The sequence below is a fragment of the Canis aureus genome, chromosome 7, assembly GCF_053574225.1.
Source record: "Canis aureus isolate CA01 chromosome 7, VMU_Caureus_v.1.0, whole genome shotgun sequence".
NCBI classification, from domain to species: domain Eukaryota; kingdom Metazoa; phylum Chordata; class Mammalia; order Carnivora; family Canidae; genus Canis; species Canis aureus.
The window spans coordinates 51,403,062-51,422,766 of NC_135617.1; the positions used below are offsets into that span (position 1 = coordinate 51,403,062).

The following is a 19,705-nucleotide window of genomic DNA, read 5'->3' on the forward strand; positions in this document are numbered from 1 at the left end:
AGGGTCCTCCTTTAAAAAATAAATACATAGGCAAATAAGTATTTTAAGATGTATACTCTGTACCAGGCTTTCTGTTTATTGTTTTCAGGCACCTTTGCATTTTAGCTTCATTTTAACTATGTTACTATTATTATTCTCAGTTTAAGTATGAAACAGAGAAAGAAAGAGATTTAGGCAGTAACCTGTCCCGGTCATAGGGCTTGAAAGTGAGGAAACCAGACCATCAACCCTGGATGTGACTGCAGGGTCCTTATTTAGAGCATTTCAGAACACTAACCAGTAATGAACGTGTTACAGACATATGGAGGTCTATGTCCAATGAAGAAGGATACAAAATAAGGATAGCATCCAGAGGATCCAGAGGATATGGGTCATGATCAATAGGCATGAGCATTCTCTTCCATTCTGCTATCAACTGGTGATAGTCAGTTGGCTTTTATTGATATGAATCTGCCCTTTAAGTCCTGATCACAACTAGGTGAACTGATGAAAATATTGTTCCTTGGACTGCAACGTTCAGTTTCAGACCTTGGATTTATAATGACTGTACTAAAGTCCAGGTCCCCACTGAGGCCAAGATTGGGCAGCTGCCCTATCTCAGCAGTGGCATCATTGCCATTGATAAGACATTTCTATATTCCCCAGCTGGTTTTTGTTACGTGATAGGGAAATCAGAAAGATGATTGGAAAATATTTAGCTATGATCAAAACAGAATTTTATGCAGTGATTAGAATTTAATTCCTGATATGTCGGGTCACACTGATGACCAGTCTGATTAGAAGCTGAAGCATCCCAGGAGAGCTCTAAATGTTGCCTCCCCTGCTTCACAGCCCAAGCCTCAGGCTTTTTGAAGACACATTCTAAGGATTGCTTGCTGCTTCACCAAGATTCCAGTATCATTTATAACATGAGTCCAGGACCCTGCCTTCCATTCTTCATGGCTCCCTTCACTTGAATGTTGCTATTAGTGTTCTTGACCTTGGGCCACACCTCGTTGTACATAAATTCAGAACTTGAACTCCTTTTTTTGACATTGCATATCCAGAGGGAAGAAATATTGTTGAAAGAAATAAAGGAACTTTGAGGTCAGGCTAACTTGGACTGTAATTCAAGCCTCACATTCTCTAGCCATGCAGACTTTGACTTGTCTTGAGAACCAATATTTTTTCCTCTGTGAAAGGGAAAATACCTCTGATCCTGCTCACTTGCTGGGACTAAATGAAATGCTGAGTGAGCAAAGCTCTGTGGCAGTGCTGAGACATTTTAGGCTCTCAGTAATCTTAGCCTTTTTTACTCTGAGCTGCCTGATGATTTTCCAGACCAGCAAACTATTTCTGCGAAGGACCAAAGGGTAAATATTTTAGGCTTTTCCGTACAGACTCTGTCACAACTATTCAATCAGGTCAGTAAAGCTCATTAGCTATGTAAATTGGCACCAGGTTTGTACATGAGCATTGCATTCCACAATCAAACTGCAACCCAATACTAGAATAACCATAATTCAGTCCCTAAGAAGGGCTCTAACTCTCTGTTTCTCTTATAAATCTCAGGTACAAATACAAATTAACAGTTCCTTTCTACCTTATTCTGCTTTTAATTTAGAGGAACATCTACAATGGCTCTGGGATGGAATCAATTTTCCTGAAATCTATCCAGCTTTATAGTCTTAGGACTCCATTGCTGGTATATAAGTTTCTTTTTTAAATTTTTTTTTTCATTTTTTTTTTTTATTGGTGTTCAATTTGCTAACATACAGAATAACACCCAGTGCCCGTCACCCATTCACTCCCACCCCCCGCCCTCCTCCCCTTCTACCACCCCTAGTTCGTTTCCCAGAGTTAGCAGTCTTTATGTTCTGTCTCCCTTTCTGATATTTCCCACACATTTCTTCTCCCTTCCCTTATTTTCCCTTTCACTATTATTTATATTCCCCAAATGAATGAGAACATATAATGTTTGTCCTTCTCCGACTGACTTACTTCACTCAGCATAATACCCTCCAGTTCCATCCACGTTGAAGCAAATGGTGGGTATTTGTCATTTCTAATAGCTGAGTAATATTCCATTGTATACATAAACCACATCTTCTTTATCCATTCATCTTTCGTTGGACACCGAGGCTCCTTCCACAGTTTGGCTATCGTGGCCATTGCTGCTAGAAACATCGGGGTGCAGGTGTCCCAGCGTTTCATTGCATTTGTATCTTTGGGGTAAATCCCCAACAGTGCAATTGCTGGGTCGTAGGGCAGGTATATTTTTAACTGTTTGAGGAACCTCCACACAGTTTTCCACAGTGGCTGCACCAGTTCACATTCCCACCAACAGTGTAAGAGGATTCCCTTTTCTCCACATCCTCTCCAACATTTGTTGTTTCCTGCCTTGTTAATTTTTCCCATTCTCACTGGTGTGAGGTGGTATCTCATTGTGGTTTTGATTTGTATTTCCCTGATGGCAAGTGATGCAGAGCATTTTCTCATGTGCATGTTGGCCATGTCTATGTCTTCTTCTGTGAGATTTCTGTTCATGTCTTTTGCCCATTTCATGATTGGATTGTTTTTTTAAAAAATATTTTATTTATTTATTTATTTATTTATTTATTTATTTATTTATTTATTTGAGGGAGATAGCATAAGCAAGGGAGAAGGGCAGAAGGAGAGGGAGAAGATTCCCAGCTGAGTGGGGAGCCTGACAAGGCTGACGCAGATGAATCCCAGAACCCTGAGATCATGACCTGAGCTGAAGGCAAAGGCTTAACCAACTGAGCCATCCAGGCACCCCTATAAGTTTTCTACTGACAGAATGACTCCTTTTCATGGCAACACAAAAGTGGGGTGGGGGAAGCTACTTTAGGCATATTTTAACCAAGAAGCCAAACTGGCCAGAAAAATAATCAGAGAAAGAAATGCATGTCTATATGCCTTATAAGATTTATACAAACTTTTACAAAAAATAAATAAGCACAAGAGCTCACAGAGGAGTGTAATTGGACTTTTCACATTAAAAGAGCCTGCACAGATGAAAGTCAGGTTGTGCAATGCCTCCTTCTCCAGGGTCAGCTAAAAAAGTAACCCTAGCTGATATTGAGATCAACACCAACTACCACAGCATTTCTTTCTTCGTTCTTGGTTATACAATTAATTCATCACGGCTAGTGAATAGTCCTGGAGATATCACTATGGCAGAGAAAAAAGATGATGCCTTAGGCTTAATATAATGTTAAATAAGCAGGGCTAGCAGTGTCATAGAAAACATCTACCAGCACCTTCTAGACGCCATTTCACCTCCAAAAGTCCTTCAAGATATTGTCCTCATTTTGCATTTAAAAATACTAGGGCTCAGAGAGTTTATACTCTTCTGCCCAAATTCATCTAAACAGTGGATATCAAGCTGGACTTGAAATCCTCAATTTCTCAGCTATAGATAACCATTCTGCTTGTACAACAATAAAGATGCCCCTTTCAAAGACTAGGAAAATAATTAAATAACATAGTACCTTGGGAAATCCTACCGTCTCTTTGTTTTCTAATTAGAACTGATTTTACTTGATCATCAGTCTTCAAGGAAACAATGTCTTTAATTCAATTGTGCCTAATACATTTCTGTTCAAATAACTGTTTCAGCTACATTGTAGGTCCTATAGGCTTTCCTGAACTAGTCTGAAAATCTATCTACCCTTTAAATTTATTGTCCCTATGATAAGTCCACCAAATTGCTGAGGCAACTCACTTATTAATACTCATTTAGAGTAATGTTCAATTACATGTTATGGATTTCCAATGTCAATCAGCAAATATTGCCAGAGTGTTACACAAAGTATTAAAATTTCCACATTACAGTTATATCCATTCATTTTTATTAAACTTTTAGTAGTCCTGAATGGCTGTAGCTTATAAATAGTCAAGATGGGACCAAAAGTGAAGATTAATGTGAATCTCAGCCTTGACTGTATTGGGAACTACCTGAGGAGGTTTTTTTTTTTTTTTTTTTTTTTAAGATTTATTTATTTATTTGAGAGGGGTGGGGAGAGAGGAGGGGCAATGGGAGAGGAAGAGAATCTCAAGCAAGACTCCACACAGAGTGCAGAGCTGGATGTAGGACTTGATCTTGAGACCCTGAGATCACAACCTGAGCTGAAACCAAGAGTCAAGCGCTTAACCAACTGAGCCACCCAGGTGCCCCAACACCAGGGGAGCTTTAAAATGCACAATGTCTGGATCTAATGCTTAAAGATTCTGGTATAATTTGGGTTGAAGCCTTGGTATCAGATATCGAGCTTCCTGGGTAACTCTAAAAAGCACCAAGATTAAAAAGAAATAATAAAAAAAAACAAATATTCTGTAGAAAAAATAATACCCCATAAAAAGTACACTAGGAATGGACCCTAATGTAAACTACGAACTTCTAGCGCTTACCATTTGTCAGTGTAGGTTTATCAATTGTAGCAAATGCACCACTCTGCTGGGGGATGTTGATTAAAAAGGTAGGCATATGTGAGGGCAGGGGACATAAAGAAAAATCTCTGTAACTTCCTCTCAGTGTTGTTGTGAACCTAACTAAAACTGCTTTAAAAGAAAAGAAGCCTTTAATTTTAAAAAGCATACAAAATAAATATTTTGAAAGGATTTTTTTCTTTAACTTGGTTATAGGAAATGTAAATATATATAGAAATATGACTAGGAAAATATTTAGTCAAGATAACAATTTAAGCAGTTCTTTTAATTTTAAAGACTTTTTATGTGACACATGAAAGCATACTTTTAAAAAGCCATGCCTACATGTGCCAGAACTTGCTAAGTGTCCTACATCTGTATTTCATGTAACCAAATTATGCTTAAAGGAAAATGTATGGCTTGTAAGTGTATATATTAGAAAATAAGGAAAACAGAAAATAAATGAATCTAGCACAAAACTCAAGAAACCAAAAAATAACAAAGAAAATCAAAGAAAAAAGATAATATAGGGAGGAAACAATGCAGATAAAGGCACAAACCATTCAAATGAGGGAAATCTAAAGAAAAAATGAATAGCAATTAAAAATGAAAAGTTGAGGGATCCCTGGGTGGCTCAGTGGTTTAGCACCTGCTTTCGTCCTGGGGCATGATCCTGGAGTTCCAGGATCGAGTCCCACATCGGGCTTCCTGCCTGGAGCCTGCTTCTCCCTCTGCCTGTGTCTCTGCCTCTGTGAGTGTGTGTGTGTGTGTGTGTGTGTGTGTGTGTGTGTGTGTCTCATAAATAAAATCTTTAAAAAAAAAAAGGAAAAGAAAAAATGAGGGGCACTTGACTGTTCAGTCAGTAGGACATGCAGCTCTTGATCTTGGGGTTGGGCATACAGCCTACTTAAAATAGGTAAATAAATATCTTTTAAAAAATGAAAAATTGAAAAGAGAAGTAAAATTACTAAATCTATGCTGGCAAACAATCACACCAAAAAAGAGAAATAATGTATAAGTGACATTAGGAATAAAATAGTTGATAGTTATAAATTAAGTAGGGAATAAAACAACTTGTAAACCATACAATAGTCAATAAACTTAAAAATCCATATAATTTTTAAAATTATAAAAATCCATATAATCCAGATAGTTTTCTAGAGACACATAAATTAAGATTAGTTCAAAAAGACTTAGGATACCTAACTAGAATAGTAACCATAGGAGAAAACAAAGACGAAGCTAATCCTTTACCCTGAATAAGGACATCCTTTTCAAAATGAAAGATACGTTGTTCTTTCAGTCCTAGAAAGGAGACTTCTTTTGTGTTGGTTTTTTTTTTTAAGATTTTATTTATTTATTGTAGAGAGAGTACAAGTGGGTGGAGGGTCAGAGGGAGAGAGAATTTTCAAGGGGACTCCATGCTGAATACAGAGCCAAATGTGGGGTTCCATCTCATGACTCTGAGATCATGACCTGAGCGAAAACCAAGAATTGGTTCCTTAATGGACTGAGTCACCCAGGTGCCCCTAGGAAGGAGACTTCTTAGAACTCCCACACCCAACTTCTGCCATTCCATTAGCCAGAACTTGGTTCAGTGACCAAGAGAATTGAAAAAGGTAATCTACTTGGAAAAGAAAGGGTAGAACAGAAGGACAAAGAGTTATTGGAAGGTGGCTAGAAATCTCTACTAAATTAACTAGATAAGCAACAATTAACTAGATAAAATAATGAGAAAGAGATATAGTTGGGTTTTTTTTTAAGCCACAAAAGTAACATGTCCAAGAAACACATAATCATTGTATAAGAAAAAAATCAAGTGTGTGAACCTACAGGCCCAAGGATGTCCAAGGTGGCTTTTGGGGAGGGAGTGTGGAAAGAGCTGGAGTAAGCTGACTGGTGGTTGGGCGGGGAAGGGGGGATCACATGTGTGTACCTGAAGCCCTGCTGGGCTTTTAAAACACTTGGGCCTCCCTTCACACTCTCGCTCCAGCCCTGTATATGTTAAGGATGAATCTGACCAGGGGGATGAAAGTGAGGACTCCTATTTTATATAATTAGGACAAGGAAATCCTCACTGTTAAGGGCAATGAGCAGAAAGCTGAGGGAATAAATGAGCAATCCCTATAGGTCACAAAATGCACAAATGAGGAAATCAAATTTAAAGTAATACAGAAGGAGAAACAAATCAAGCCATCCGAAGCCAAACCACATATACGTTTATGTCAATAAGAGCTATGTGAGAAATGGTTCTTGAACAAATTCTTTAGAAATCCTTGATTATGTCATGACCTAGTCAGCTTTTCAAATGGAATTATAAACCCATAGTAAGAGTGAATCCGGCAGAGGCCTGAAATGGAGTGGCTGAGTGTATGGTGAGGTCAGCAGCTATGTGTGGTGCAAGGGACAGAGGGCTCCATGACGCTGAACTATAATTGGCTAGTATAAATGCCAGCAAGCCAGGCTGGCAGCGAAAGAAGGAACTGAACTCAATAATCTCAGTAGCAGAAGTTACATTAGCATTTCTGCCCATTAGTGAGAAGCACGTGGTTCTTTAGAAAACAAACTGTCAGCAAAACAGTTTTGGCATATTGAACACACTTATTCTTTTAAAAAGTACACCAGTTCATTAAACTGTGTAATTATAATTATGTGGCAGAAGCTATGCAAATAAAAAGAATGAAAATTGATACAAGTAAAATGATAATAGCTGTCCTCAGTTGTTGGGGTGATTTTTTTCTACATTTCTAATTTTTTTCTCTTGCATACTTAAAAATAAACTAACAAATGATCTGGTAAAATCAAATCTCCATAGCTCTAAAGACAGTCGATTAAATTTTTAAGCTTTATGAGGCTAGTTAAGATGGATAATTAGGACATAAGTGTATTTTTTTAATTTGTTTTTAGGAGATAAATATATTTAAATCAGTAGTTGTCCTATATTGTCAGTAATTATAATGATGATTTGGAAAGGGAAGTCACCATAAACATAGTTCACCCAGGAATAAACTGAATGAAAAATTGCAAGAGCTATTTTTGTGAAGAAAATACTATATATATATATATATATATATATATATATATATATATATAATGTATTGATATATGTACATCAATGGACAGACATACCTTGTTTCTGTGTGAGACACTAAGTACTCTAAAAATACCATAAAAATCCACATTAGTGTATTAAAAGACAATTTCAGTTAAAAAAAATCCAAATAGGCTTCGCTTTAGAAAATGATGTGGGAATTCCAAATTCCTCTGGAAAAAGTAGAGAAGAAATGTATTTTTAAAAAGAAGAAAAACTAAAATAACTTGAAACTAAGAAAAGATTTATCTTTCTAAGAGTCCTATAAAGCTGCAGAAATTATAACATCTTTGGGTAGTCACAGAGAAAAAGAAAGAGATGTTAAGGAGGAGACCAGGTTGCATGTGTGGGATGGATTACATGATCCGGGGGTATTTCAAATCCAGGAGTGACAATGCTCCACAAATAGTGCTGAGAATGGTATTCTGGAAGTAAAAGAAACCAAGTAAGAGTTGTATGTACTTCAAGTTGTAAGTAAAATACATATTTTTCATATTGACCAATGACCAGATGGATTAATGAATGACAAATCTATCCAAGTAAGTAGATGGAAAAAACAGAGATCTCTTTTATAATCTTGGGATGAGGAAATCTTTCTTAAACAAAAATAAATCTTGCAAGTCATGAAAGAAAATTATAGCATAAATAGTAGACAAAAGATTCATATAAAAAGGTAAGCAACCAAAGAGTTAAAGGGGTAAATCCAAAGGAGAAATACTTAAGTCTGATAAATATATTAAAAGACACTCATCCTCATGTATTCATCATGACATATAGACTAAAGCATTATTGAGAGCCATTTTTCAGACATTAGATTGGTTAATACTGAAAAGATTGATCATGCCCAGTAGTTGCAAGGTGGTGGGGAAAAGGCATTTCTACACAGGGGAATGTAATGTGATGAGCTTTGGGGAGGTCTATTTGAGAATAAATATTTAAATAACCCAATAATTCCACATCTAGAGGTCCATCCCACAAAACAATCTGCACACATACCCATGGATTTGTGCCCAAAGTGTTATCTATAAAGCTGAAAAATTAGGGGCACCTGAGTGACTCAGTTGATTAAGCATCTGCCTTCAGCTCAGGTCATCATCCCGGGGTCCTGGAATTGAGCCCTCCTGCAGTTGGGTTCCCTGCTCAGAAGGGAGTCTGCTTCTCCCTTTCCCTCTGCCCCTCCTCGCTGCTCATGCTCTCTCTTTCTCTCTCTCTCTCTCAAATAAATAAATAAAATCTTAAAAAAAAACCTGAAAAATTAGAATTGACTGAACACCTGTGAGAGATCAGTGAGATGAAGTCTAGTTTACCCATGCTAGAGGATACAATGCAGGATGAAATAGCTCTGCATGTACCGATGATGGAAGAAGCTGATGACATAGTAATGTCAAAAAACTCTCGCATAAATGTGTGCAAGGATAGCTTAATTCGATTTAAAAAAAATCTTTATATTATGTGGAGAATGGGGATTTTTCACTTTGATTTTATAAACTTTTAGATTGTTTCAGATTTTATTACTCTTGTCTTTTTAAAACACTCAATTTGGCTGAAATATTCAAAATTAACTATCAGTCTATGTCTCCAACTCTCCTGCTCTCACTGGGGTCCAAGCTACTCATCGCCTCTACTCTGTATATAAAAGTGTCCTGGAAAGCTTTTAGGAAACAATGATGAATTGGTTCTATCTCAGTACAAGTAAGTCAGAATCTCTGGGGTAGAACTGCGGGACCCAGAGCGTGGACTGCAGACCAGGAGTGTCAACGGTATCTGAGAACTTGTTAGAAATGCAGACTCTCAGGCCCACCCCAGACCCACTCCATCAAAATATGCATCTTAAACCACATCCCCCAGCTGATTCATTTGCACATCACGTAGAGATATGCCGACTATTCCATTTATTGACTCAGAGTAAATTACTTAATGTCCATAAAACTCCACTTTCCTCAACTGTAAAATATAGGAAGATAGTATCTGTGAAAGCCAAATAAGCTGTGTATAACATGCTCAGGGGCCCAACAGGCACATAGCCAGGATTCATTGAATGGTAACTTTTTTAGTGCTGGTCACTTCCAGCGTTGCCCCTTGAAAGTGGATGGCTCACCCATAGACCTCTACTTACCAACTCACCAGAAAATCCTGTGCTTCTCCATTCTGTCTCTGAGATGTACAGATCCACGTCCGGGACACACAAGCTAGAGGCTACTCTCCAGCTCACCTGTGTGCTTCTGCTCTTACAGTTTCAACCGTGTGTTTACCAAGAGGCTGCTGGGTGTGTTCCCAAACCTGTTTATGCCAATAGTACTTGTTACTGAATTACATGATTTAATTAAATATTACGTAAACCAATGAAATATGAACCCAAAAAGAAAACTGTTTCTATGAAACACTAAATTGGAGGCTTTCAAAAGACCCAATAAATGCAAGTGTCTAAAAATGGGTGTGGGTGAGACAACTGCAGAAGACAAAAGAAATCACATACCTGTATAGGTAGATTCAAGTTGGTTTGCAAGGTTTGTAAAATGTTCAGTCCAAGTAAGGAAATCAAAATCGAATTCACAGCTGATATTTAGTGGGTTAGTTTAAGGAGGATCCATCCACCTGTGCTCACACAGAGGATTTGGCTAGGTCAACAGATTGGGGATGAGTATTTATTTATATGTTAAAATAAAGTGTTTCTGGTATGGATAGGCATCTCTCTGAAAGATTTCCCTTGTGGCCTAATCACAGAAGGCTTGGCACTCAGCAGGGCCCAAAGAAAAATTGTCTCTGCCACAGCCTCTCCTTTGTACCCACTGAGTCTGCTGATTCTTTCCCTATCCTTATATCAAGTCTCGAGCAGCTCTCCCAGTCTCTCTGGATGTGAAGTGTCCTGAGATCACCTTTGGTCTTAAGGAAACACTTGTTTTAGTAATTAAAATAATCACTTTAGTGTAATCATAAAATTCTGATTTCCACCCCCCCCCCTTCCCTGAGGCTTGATTTAGGCTAAGAATGAAATCTTGGGAGTCGGGGCACAGGGACCATTAGGGCTGGTGAATGTCTTTCCTCTTTCAATGCCTCCCTTACTAGCTGTATTTTCATCCCCTCTAGGGTTGGGTCCAGGGCAAGCAGGTTAGGACAAAGGGCACAAGGGCACCTGGGTGACTCTGGTTGAGCATCTGCCTTTGGCTCAGGGCGTGATCCCAGTGTCCTGGGATCGAGTTCTGCAGCGGGCTCCCCAATCTGCTTCTCCCTCGGCCGATGTCTCTGCCTCTCTCTGCATCTCTTGTGAATACATAAATAAAATCTTCAAAAGGAAAAAAAAAGAATAATCATTAAAGAGATGTCAGACCAAATATTTACTAATATGTGCCATGCTACAACTTTGAACTTTACCAAAAGATCATGGCCCCAAGCCCTGTAGGATGACACAGTGCTGAAAAAATGTAGTTGCTGGGGCCATGAGGAGGTGGCCTTCCACCACATTTCCCAAAGCAGAGCACTAAGCTAGCATGGCCAGGTCCTGATGGATGTCACCCCACTCCCATGCTGCTCCAGAGCTAGCTTCCCTGGTATGAGTTCAAGCCAGGGGCCAGACCCCTACTTCCCTCCTGCTGAGTTCTTCTTTGGGCCCTTGTCCTGTTGGGTCAGCCTTGTATGTTACAGTTTTCAAGGTCAGTACTGCAAGAAGCAATTTTCCTTCAAACCCTTCTAGCTATGGAGAAACTGTGTGACCGTTATGCGGATAGTGATGTCTTGTTAATGACTCTGACGCCCAAAGACACTGCAGAGTAGAAGTCGCAAAATAATATGTTTTGGTTTTGTTACCGTGGGCAATGTTGAAAAAAATTAGTCTCCAACATTTAGATATAAGGATATTTCATGTGAAAAGGTGGTAATTTTTTTTTCTTGTCTTAAAATGAGAATCTCTCTCAACATACTGAATTCCTGCATGGCAACAGATAATTCATTGTTTTCTTGATACCCTGTGATTACAAATGCATTTGAAAATGTAAAATTGTAAAGCGGTGCCCAGTGGTAAGACGGGTCACACAGATAATCCAGGTTTGCTTAATGAACTTGAAAAAGATTATCCTAAAAGTAAAAGCTAAACTTGAAATTCTCTTTAAGGATTCATGACTCCATTGCCATCTCCTCCACCCACTGGAGAAACACATTCTAATGGAATCCTACCTGATTCACCTGGAAGGTACGTTCAAATCCTTCAGGACCATGCCAAATATTGTCTCCCATGCCAAAACGTCACCAGCTTCCTCGGGCTCATTCCCTGTGTTTCCATTATATCTAATTCTAGTTAGTCTGTTTTTGGTTACATAATCATCACATGTCCACAATTGGACTGTGAGCAGTTTGAAAAAAAAAAGGTAATCATTTACAGGGTATTCTGAGCATCAGAGCTTTAATAGCCAATTAATGCTTATATAATAGTGTATCATCCTTCAGGTCTCATATTAAATATCATTTCTATAAAGAAAGCATTCAACCTTTCCTGATTCAACTGACTTTACCAGAACCCCTGTTATGCCTCTTGAAATCTGATGAACTTCTTGTTCAGAGCAGCTGTTATAATGGTAGTTCATTGTTTGGTGGGAATTACTATTTTTTTTAAAGATTTTATTTATTTACCTGGGGGCGGGGAGAGAGTGAGAGAGTGCAAGAGAGCACAAACAATGGGGAGGGGTAGAGGGAGAAGTCGACTCTCCGCTGGGAGCCCAATGCGGGACTCAGTCCCAGGACCCTGGGATCATGACCTGAGCTGAAGGCAGAAGCTTAACTGACTGAGCCACTCAGGCATCCCCGGTGGGAACTTTTTGTTTGTGATGGCCTTCCTCACCATATTCATGAGGCTGGACCTATACCCTCTTGTTCCTCCATGTGTTCACTCATCTGTCTTGTACAGTGCCCAGCAAATATTCCCAAGTGGTTGGATGGCTCATGCATAATCGTCTAAAGTCATGAGTATCCAGCATAACAGTTCCATAACAGTTCTGCAGCTGCCCCGATGCTCCTGTTTGCTGCCACCTATCTGTGTCTGTACATCCAAGGAGGAAGGGCCCATGCCTTCTTGGCTTACTGTTGTCGCTCCAGCCCAATGCCTAGTTCAGTGCCTGTGTATATGGAGCTCACCTATTCTCACCTCCTGCTCCAGCCACTACGTCCGCCCCCAGTTCTGTGCAATCATTCATCTACATGGTGCAGGAATAATCTATCAGTACCTCATTGGGCCCAACCCATATAGCTCTCTCTTCCTGCCCCAGTGTTTCTCCAGCCCAAGGTGTGGAATCCCAGAAGAACCCACTTGACCCACAAGAATACACAATCCATAGGCCATGGTGTTAATGCCTGTGGGACCACTCTTGGTCTGTGTGGACAGTTATGAGATCCACTTCAGAAAGCTTCTCAAGAGGTACAGGGGGCTTGGGCAACCAGCCACAGTGCTAGCCAACTTTTCAATGCATCCTTGTGCTGCTGTCTTTCCCTCGGTCTCTTTTCAGCCTCCTGGCTTCTCACTCCACCCTGGGATCACTTCCCAAATACACCTCCTGTCTCAGGCTCTGCTTTCAGGGAAATCCAGGCTGACATGATGCAACAATTTGTTGTTGAAAGAATGAGTGAATGGCCAAGTGAATAAATAAAACCTTAACCATTTTGGAAACAAAAGCATTACTGGTTCACCAAAAATATCATGAATAATTATTTGCCTTCATTAGCTCCTGAGAACAGAATTCCCCCTGATAGGTAAAAGGTGTTACCCCAAAGAACATCTTTAAAAGAATACACTCATTAAAAAGCAAGAAGAGAATGATTGGTGGTTGCCAGGGACTGGAGGGAGAGAGGATAGGGAGTTATTTTTAATGGGTATAGGATTCCACTTTGGAAGATGAAAAATTTCTGGAGATGGAGGGTGGTGATGGTTGCCCAACAATATGAAGATACTTAGCCCCAAAACATTAATCTCCATATTTCAGCTAACATTAAATTCCGAGTACCAAAGGAGACTTACTAACTAGACTGCCTGTCTTTGGGGCACCTGGGTGGTTCAGTGGTTGAGTGTCTGCCTTTAGCTCAGGTTGTGATCCCGGTGTCCTGGGATAGAGTCCCACATCAGGCTCCCTGCATGGAGCCTACTTCTCCCTCTGCCCATGTCTCTGCCTCTCTCTCTGTGTCTCTCATGAATAAATAGATAAAATCTTAAAAAAAAAAAAGGCTGCTTGTCTTTAATAATGATAATTTAATGATAATAGTGGGAAATTTTGTTTTCCTCCCTTTAATTTCTCATTTGTTAGGACTTAATTTTGACAGGAAGTAAAAATGAGACCATAACCGTTATATGGCTTGATTTTATAATGGATATGCTTATAATATGTGTTACATATATTATAGTATTATGTAAAATAAGAACATCAGAGGAAGTCGTGCTTTCACTTTTTATGAAAGTAAGGCTAAACCCCCATTAATTACCTCCTTAATCTCCTTATCACCTCCCATTTTTATCATTATAATGTATTTTGCTATCATTGATTCTACATTAACATCGCTGTTCCTTTATCAAGGTGATCACACTTTCTTCCCCGACTGCTATGGATTTAACCAAGTCTGTTTATCCCCAAACTTAGAGATCAATATGCTTACTCCATATACATCCTGCTACTACTACTGATGATAGGATCCTGGGATTCCAACCCAGTTTCATCCCAGCCACAATTTCTGTATTTTGGAGCAAGTTGCAGTATCTTGTTTCCAGTTGACTTTTCAGAAACAGTAAAAGACAACATCATAAAATTTAGAAGTCCTTAAGAATTCCTATATGCATTTTCTAAGGGTAGTCCCATGAAAATAGGTTTTGTGGTCAAATATATAGGAAAAAAGGCTACATGTTTATCCCCCTGATAGAGATCAACAATGCACAATAGTCTTTTAAGGGCTCTAAGACATCCTGCACTAAAAAAAAAAGAAAAGAAAAGAAAAGAAAAGAAAAGAAAGAAAGAAAAAGAAAGAAAAGAAAAGAAAAAAGGCAGTAATTTATCTTTGCTGATCAAAGAATAAAATACTGACTACTAAAATTTTTCTTTTATGTAAAACCAATTTTTTAAAGATTTTTTAAAAATATTTTTTCTTTGAGTGGAGAGAGAGAGAGCATAAATGGAGGGGGGGGCAGAGGGAAAGAGTCAAGCAGACTCCCCACTAAGCAGGGAGCCTGATGTGGAGCTCAATCCCAGGACCCTGTGATCATGACCTGAGCTGAAGGCAGACGCTAACCGACTGAGCCACCATGCTCCTTTAAAGATCTTTTTTTTTTTTTTTTGAGAGAGAGAGAGCTTATGAAACAGCATGAGTGGGGGAAGTAGATGAGGGAGAGGGACAAGCAGACTCCTAGCTGAGCAGGGAACCCCAGGCAGGGCTTGATCCCAGGACCTAGAGATCATGACCTGAGGTAAAGGCAGACACTTAAATGATGGAACCACTCAGGTGCCCTGTAACACCAATTTTAACATCACTTGGAATGAAGGTTCTATAGAACATACTTTGGGCTTTTTTACAAATAAAAGTAGCTAATTCTAGGTGAGGGGAGAGGCAAGATCTTCTTGGTACAATGGAGAATTGCCTGTCACTATAAAAATGTAAATGGTTTGATAGTTAGAAAATGGACCATGATATGAAGCTCTTCGTGGCAAATTCAGTTGTCTACAGTGACTAGGCAAAAATGAGAGATCCAGCCAGGATGGGTGCCAGGCAAACCACATGTGGGCAATGGAAGTGACACACAGGGGACATGTGCCTTCTCTCCCAGGTACAATCACCTCTGAGCTTCAGCTCTTGTTCCCATGTATATGCACAGGCCCAGTACTGCCAGGCTATGTGATTGCTCATGAAACCACCTTTTGATGGAAATTGTCCTATGGAACAATATATCATTCTGTGGACACCCCTTTGTTTAAAAATATTAGTTCAATAAAATTAAAAAATAACACTGTAAAGGCCGAACAAAACACTTGGGCAGGTCAAATTTGGTCCCCAGGACAATTGTCTTAAGTCCTCACAACGGTGCTCAGAAATGAGTGCCCCTACCCTCAATAATCTAGAATGGATGATTTGGGAATTCCTGTGCCAAGTTTTCAACAGTTGGCCTCCATCCTGATCAATCAGCCACCTCTCACTGTGCATGTCATCTGGAACTGACTTGATTGAAATATGTGACGAATGAAAATGCATTGAGTGAGGATGTGAAGGGACCTCCTATGGGGGAAGAATAAGGAACTTATAATATCTGGGGTTTGATCATCTTATTCTTTCCATCTGTTTTCCACATGGCATGAAGTCACTGTGTTGCTGGAGAAGACCCAGGGATAGCCATCGAAATTTCAGAAGATAATTTTAATAAATTCTTCTTTTCAGAAATAACTTTTGCAACTTAAAGCTGTTTTAAGACAACATATAATTGATCCCAACTTGCATAAACATAAGCCACTATGGTCTCAAGATTTTATGATTGCCAGTCTTTTTAAAAGGGGGGTGGAGGCAGGAATGAAAATGGTGAAACTCAACCAAAAAGGCATCATATCCCTCCTTTCAATTTCTTTAAATCTTGCATAATGATAGAGCTTCTGACCATGATGAGGCAGAAAAGAAGTATTTTAATGGAAGAGCTGGTTGGGTGAAAAAGGAGAGCACAGCAGGAAAGATAGAGCAAGGTCATCACTTATCTAGGGCATTGAGTGAAAGGGACTTTTAGTCTTTTAATTACCTTTTGAAGGTAATTTGACAATGCAACTAATGAGAAACTAATCTTTGGCATCTTGCTTAATCTTATTTAAATCTTCTTAATTCCAGAGTTAGTGGGTCATTAATGCAAGCAAATGGGTCATTCCTAGAGTGAGAAACTTTCTGAGCACTGACCATGTACCAGTCATCATACTGGGTATAGAGATTTAAAAAAAATAAAAAGACACTGCAAGGACCTTTTCTTCCAAGATGTCCCAGGTCAAAGAGGAGAAAACCACATTATTATAATGTGGTAAATGCCATGAGAGACAGCTATAGCCATGGCATCACAGGAACATGGAAGGAGTCACCTAACATCGCCTGGAGGTAGGTAGGAGAAGAGGAAGTGGACGGGTCAGGGAAGGAGTCTACAAGAAGAAGGTAATTGATGGAGAAACACCATCCAACACTGTTAATAAAGAAACTTATATCGTTTTAACTCAATATGGCCACAGGAACACCGTGGCCAGGAAAGCACTTTCCTGAATAAGAGGCTTCTACATTTTAGATGGGTTGACTCTGCAATAGTGCCACACCAGATGGGTGTTAGTCCTCAGCTTTCATATGTAGATTATTTTTATTATTTGATATCTAAAAACAACCCTCAGTGGCTGTACGCTTACAATCATTGGAGAAGCAGGCTGTGAGTTTTGAAAACTGTCATATTTTTAGAAGTGCTTGCGATGAATTTATTTTTCTCTTTACAAGTGTGTCTTTATACCAAAACAGTACTGCCACCTTTAAAATGTCACAACACAGCATGTGGCTCACAAATCTCCTCTTGCGTCAGGAACTTCTTAACTATTCTGAGCACCGTCTATGCACAATTGGCATCTGTGGATGTTACTGGGATAGGCTGTACAAATTCATGAATTAGCTGCAGTTTCCATGAAAATGTTTACTTCATTGATTGGCCTCTTGTTTATTTTCCAAAAGGATGAAATTAATGGGACCTTTGAACACCTCTGTTCAAAGAACTTACCTAGTCAATGTTTTCTGCTTAAAACCTATGTGTTTAAAATCATGAACTATGGGGCATCTGGGTGGCTCAGTCGGTAAGCAGTTAAGAGCCGGCTCAGGTCATAAGCTCAGGGTCCTGGAACTGAGCCCATGTGGGGCTCCCTGCTCAGCAGGCAGTCTGCTTCTCCCTTTCCCTCTGCCTCTGCCCCCCACTCATGTTCACCCCCTCTCTCTCAAATAAATAATATCTTCAAAAAAATAAAATCATGAACTAGATCCCTCTGTGTCACTTTGAAAAGACAACGTTTCATGTCTACTATCTGAAAATTCTTGGCATATGAACTCTCCTAGCTCTGCTGTTCCATTTGTTTTAGAGAGTCTAACTAACAGCAACTCTGTCAAAGATTACTATTCCCATAATAAAAATGAGAGACATCTGTCAGTTGACATCTCCAAACCTTTTTGATATTTAAATAAAATTGGCTTAACCTTTCTAAGTCACAGCCATTGAGAAGTTCCATGTCCTCGCCAGGATTTCAGGGAATAACCCAGAGCCCTAGGTTCAGGTATGTCACCTCTGACTCCAAGTTACTGCTCTGTTGAGCTGTCCCTCACAGCTCATCTCCATAGCTCTCTTCCCATTTTTGTTCTGCCCCAACCTGGGTGGCATTTCATCAGTTTCCACTGAAAATGCCCACCCAGAATATTTATGTATTGCAGCCTTTACTGAAACTTTTGTGCCATGGAGAGTATTTATGGTGCAGAAATGCAAACTGCTGAAAACGGATCATTAACCACCTTTGTTGTTACAGGTCCCTCAGCCACCCTGCCATCAGAAACAGCTCCATCCTCACTGGCTCCCCTGCCCCCCACCTGCAGACTGTAGCTCACATCTTGTAACTCAGCCCCTCTCCCTCAAGACTCCCACCATCTCCCGGCTGGAAGCAAAAGTGTCCACATCACTTTCCAGTGCCTATTTGTCTCCTGGCCTTTTTGGCCCCAGCCAAAGACCTACAATACTGCCTTTACTATATACAAAGTGCAACATTCTCCATCCTTGTCTTCTAGGAGGAACGCATAAAGTATCGATTTTGTTCCCTAAACTTTCCTGTCTTCTGCCTGAAATCAAACTGCATACTTCAGGCAACCTAAATTTTAGAAGCATGAAGGCACATGCTCAAACCCTTCTCAGGCTACTGTTTAAGATGACAAGTCATGCTTTATTTTCCAGGTTCTATTCAAAGAAAAACTTTTAAGACAACTTTTTTCCCTAAAGTTCAGTTTTTGTTTTGAACAGTTTCCAGAGCCCTAGGTTCAGGTGTGCAACAGGAGTAATTGGGATAGGAGATACTCTGTTGACTCCCAGAGGCTATGTCTTTCTTCCAAATTTTCTTTCCACCTGCACTGCACGTATACTCAGGGTCCAATACTAACTATTGGGCACTGGAAATAGGGCAAATCCAAATTTCAGCACTTAAAATGTAGCAGAAATATAAAAGACCAGATTTTGAAGACTTCGTATTTACTTAGAATGTAAAATATCTCATAATTTTATAATGATTGATTGTCTATTGAAACATTATAGATCTATTGAGTTCAGTAAAATATATTATTAAAATTAATCTTACCAGTTCCCTTTTTCCATTCTCTAATGCAACTCCTAGAAAATTTGAAGTTATATATGTGGCTTATATAAGGCTTATATTACACTCCTTTGCCCTCTGAAATACACTTAAATTTTTTTAAATTTTATTTTAGTTCCTGTATATTTAACATACAGTGTATTAGTTTCAGGTGTACAATATAGTGATTCAGCAATTCCATATATTACTTAGTTTCATCACGATAAGTGTACTCTTAATCCCCTTCACCTAGTTCAACCATTCTCCCACCCAACTGGTAACCATCTATTTGTTCTCTATAGTTAAGGGACTAGGTTTTTGTTTTTTTTGTTGGTATGGGGTTTGTTTGGGTTTTTTGTTTTTGTTTTTGTGTGGGGTTTTTGTTTTTGTTTTTGTTTGTTTGTTTGGTTTGGTTTGTCTTTCTTTTCCCCTTTGTTCAGGTGTTTTATTTCTTAAATTTCACACATGAATGAAATCATCTGGTATTTGTCTTTCTCTTGACTGACTTATCATTTAGCATCATATTCTCTATGTTGTTTACAAGGGGCAGGATTTCATTCTTTTTATGGCTGAATAATATTCCATTGTGAGTATATAGTTGTATATACATATACACATATACCGCCTCTTCTTTATCCATTTATCTATCAGTGCACACTTGGGCTGCTTCCATAATTTGTTTATTGCAGATATTGCAATAAATGTAGAGGTACATGTATCCCTTTGAATCCGTGTTTTTGTATTCTTTAGGTAAATACTCAGTAGTGAGATTGCTGGATCATATGATTATTCTATTTTTAATTTTTTGAGGATCCTCCAAACTGATTCCACAGTGGCTGCT

At 39.1% G+C, this 19,705-nt stretch overlaps 1 protein-coding gene across 14 annotated transcripts in view; it reads left to right on the top strand.

Moving 5' to 3' along the window:
• Nucleotides 1-19,705, top strand: part of KLHL31 (kelch like family member 31) — a 143,741-nt gene that overhangs the window by 94,709 nt on the left and 29,327 nt on the right. For 11 of the 14 annotated variants that reach the window (XM_077903622.1, XM_077903623.1, XM_077903621.1 and 8 more), the window contains one exon: nucleotides 11,630-11,708. The exons of the other annotated variants lie outside the window; for them this stretch is intronic. The gene's annotated coding sequence lies outside the window, so the exon portion shown is untranslated. The remainder of the gene's footprint in view (nucleotides 1-11,629; nucleotides 11,709-19,705) is intronic. 14 annotated transcript variants of the gene reach the window in all.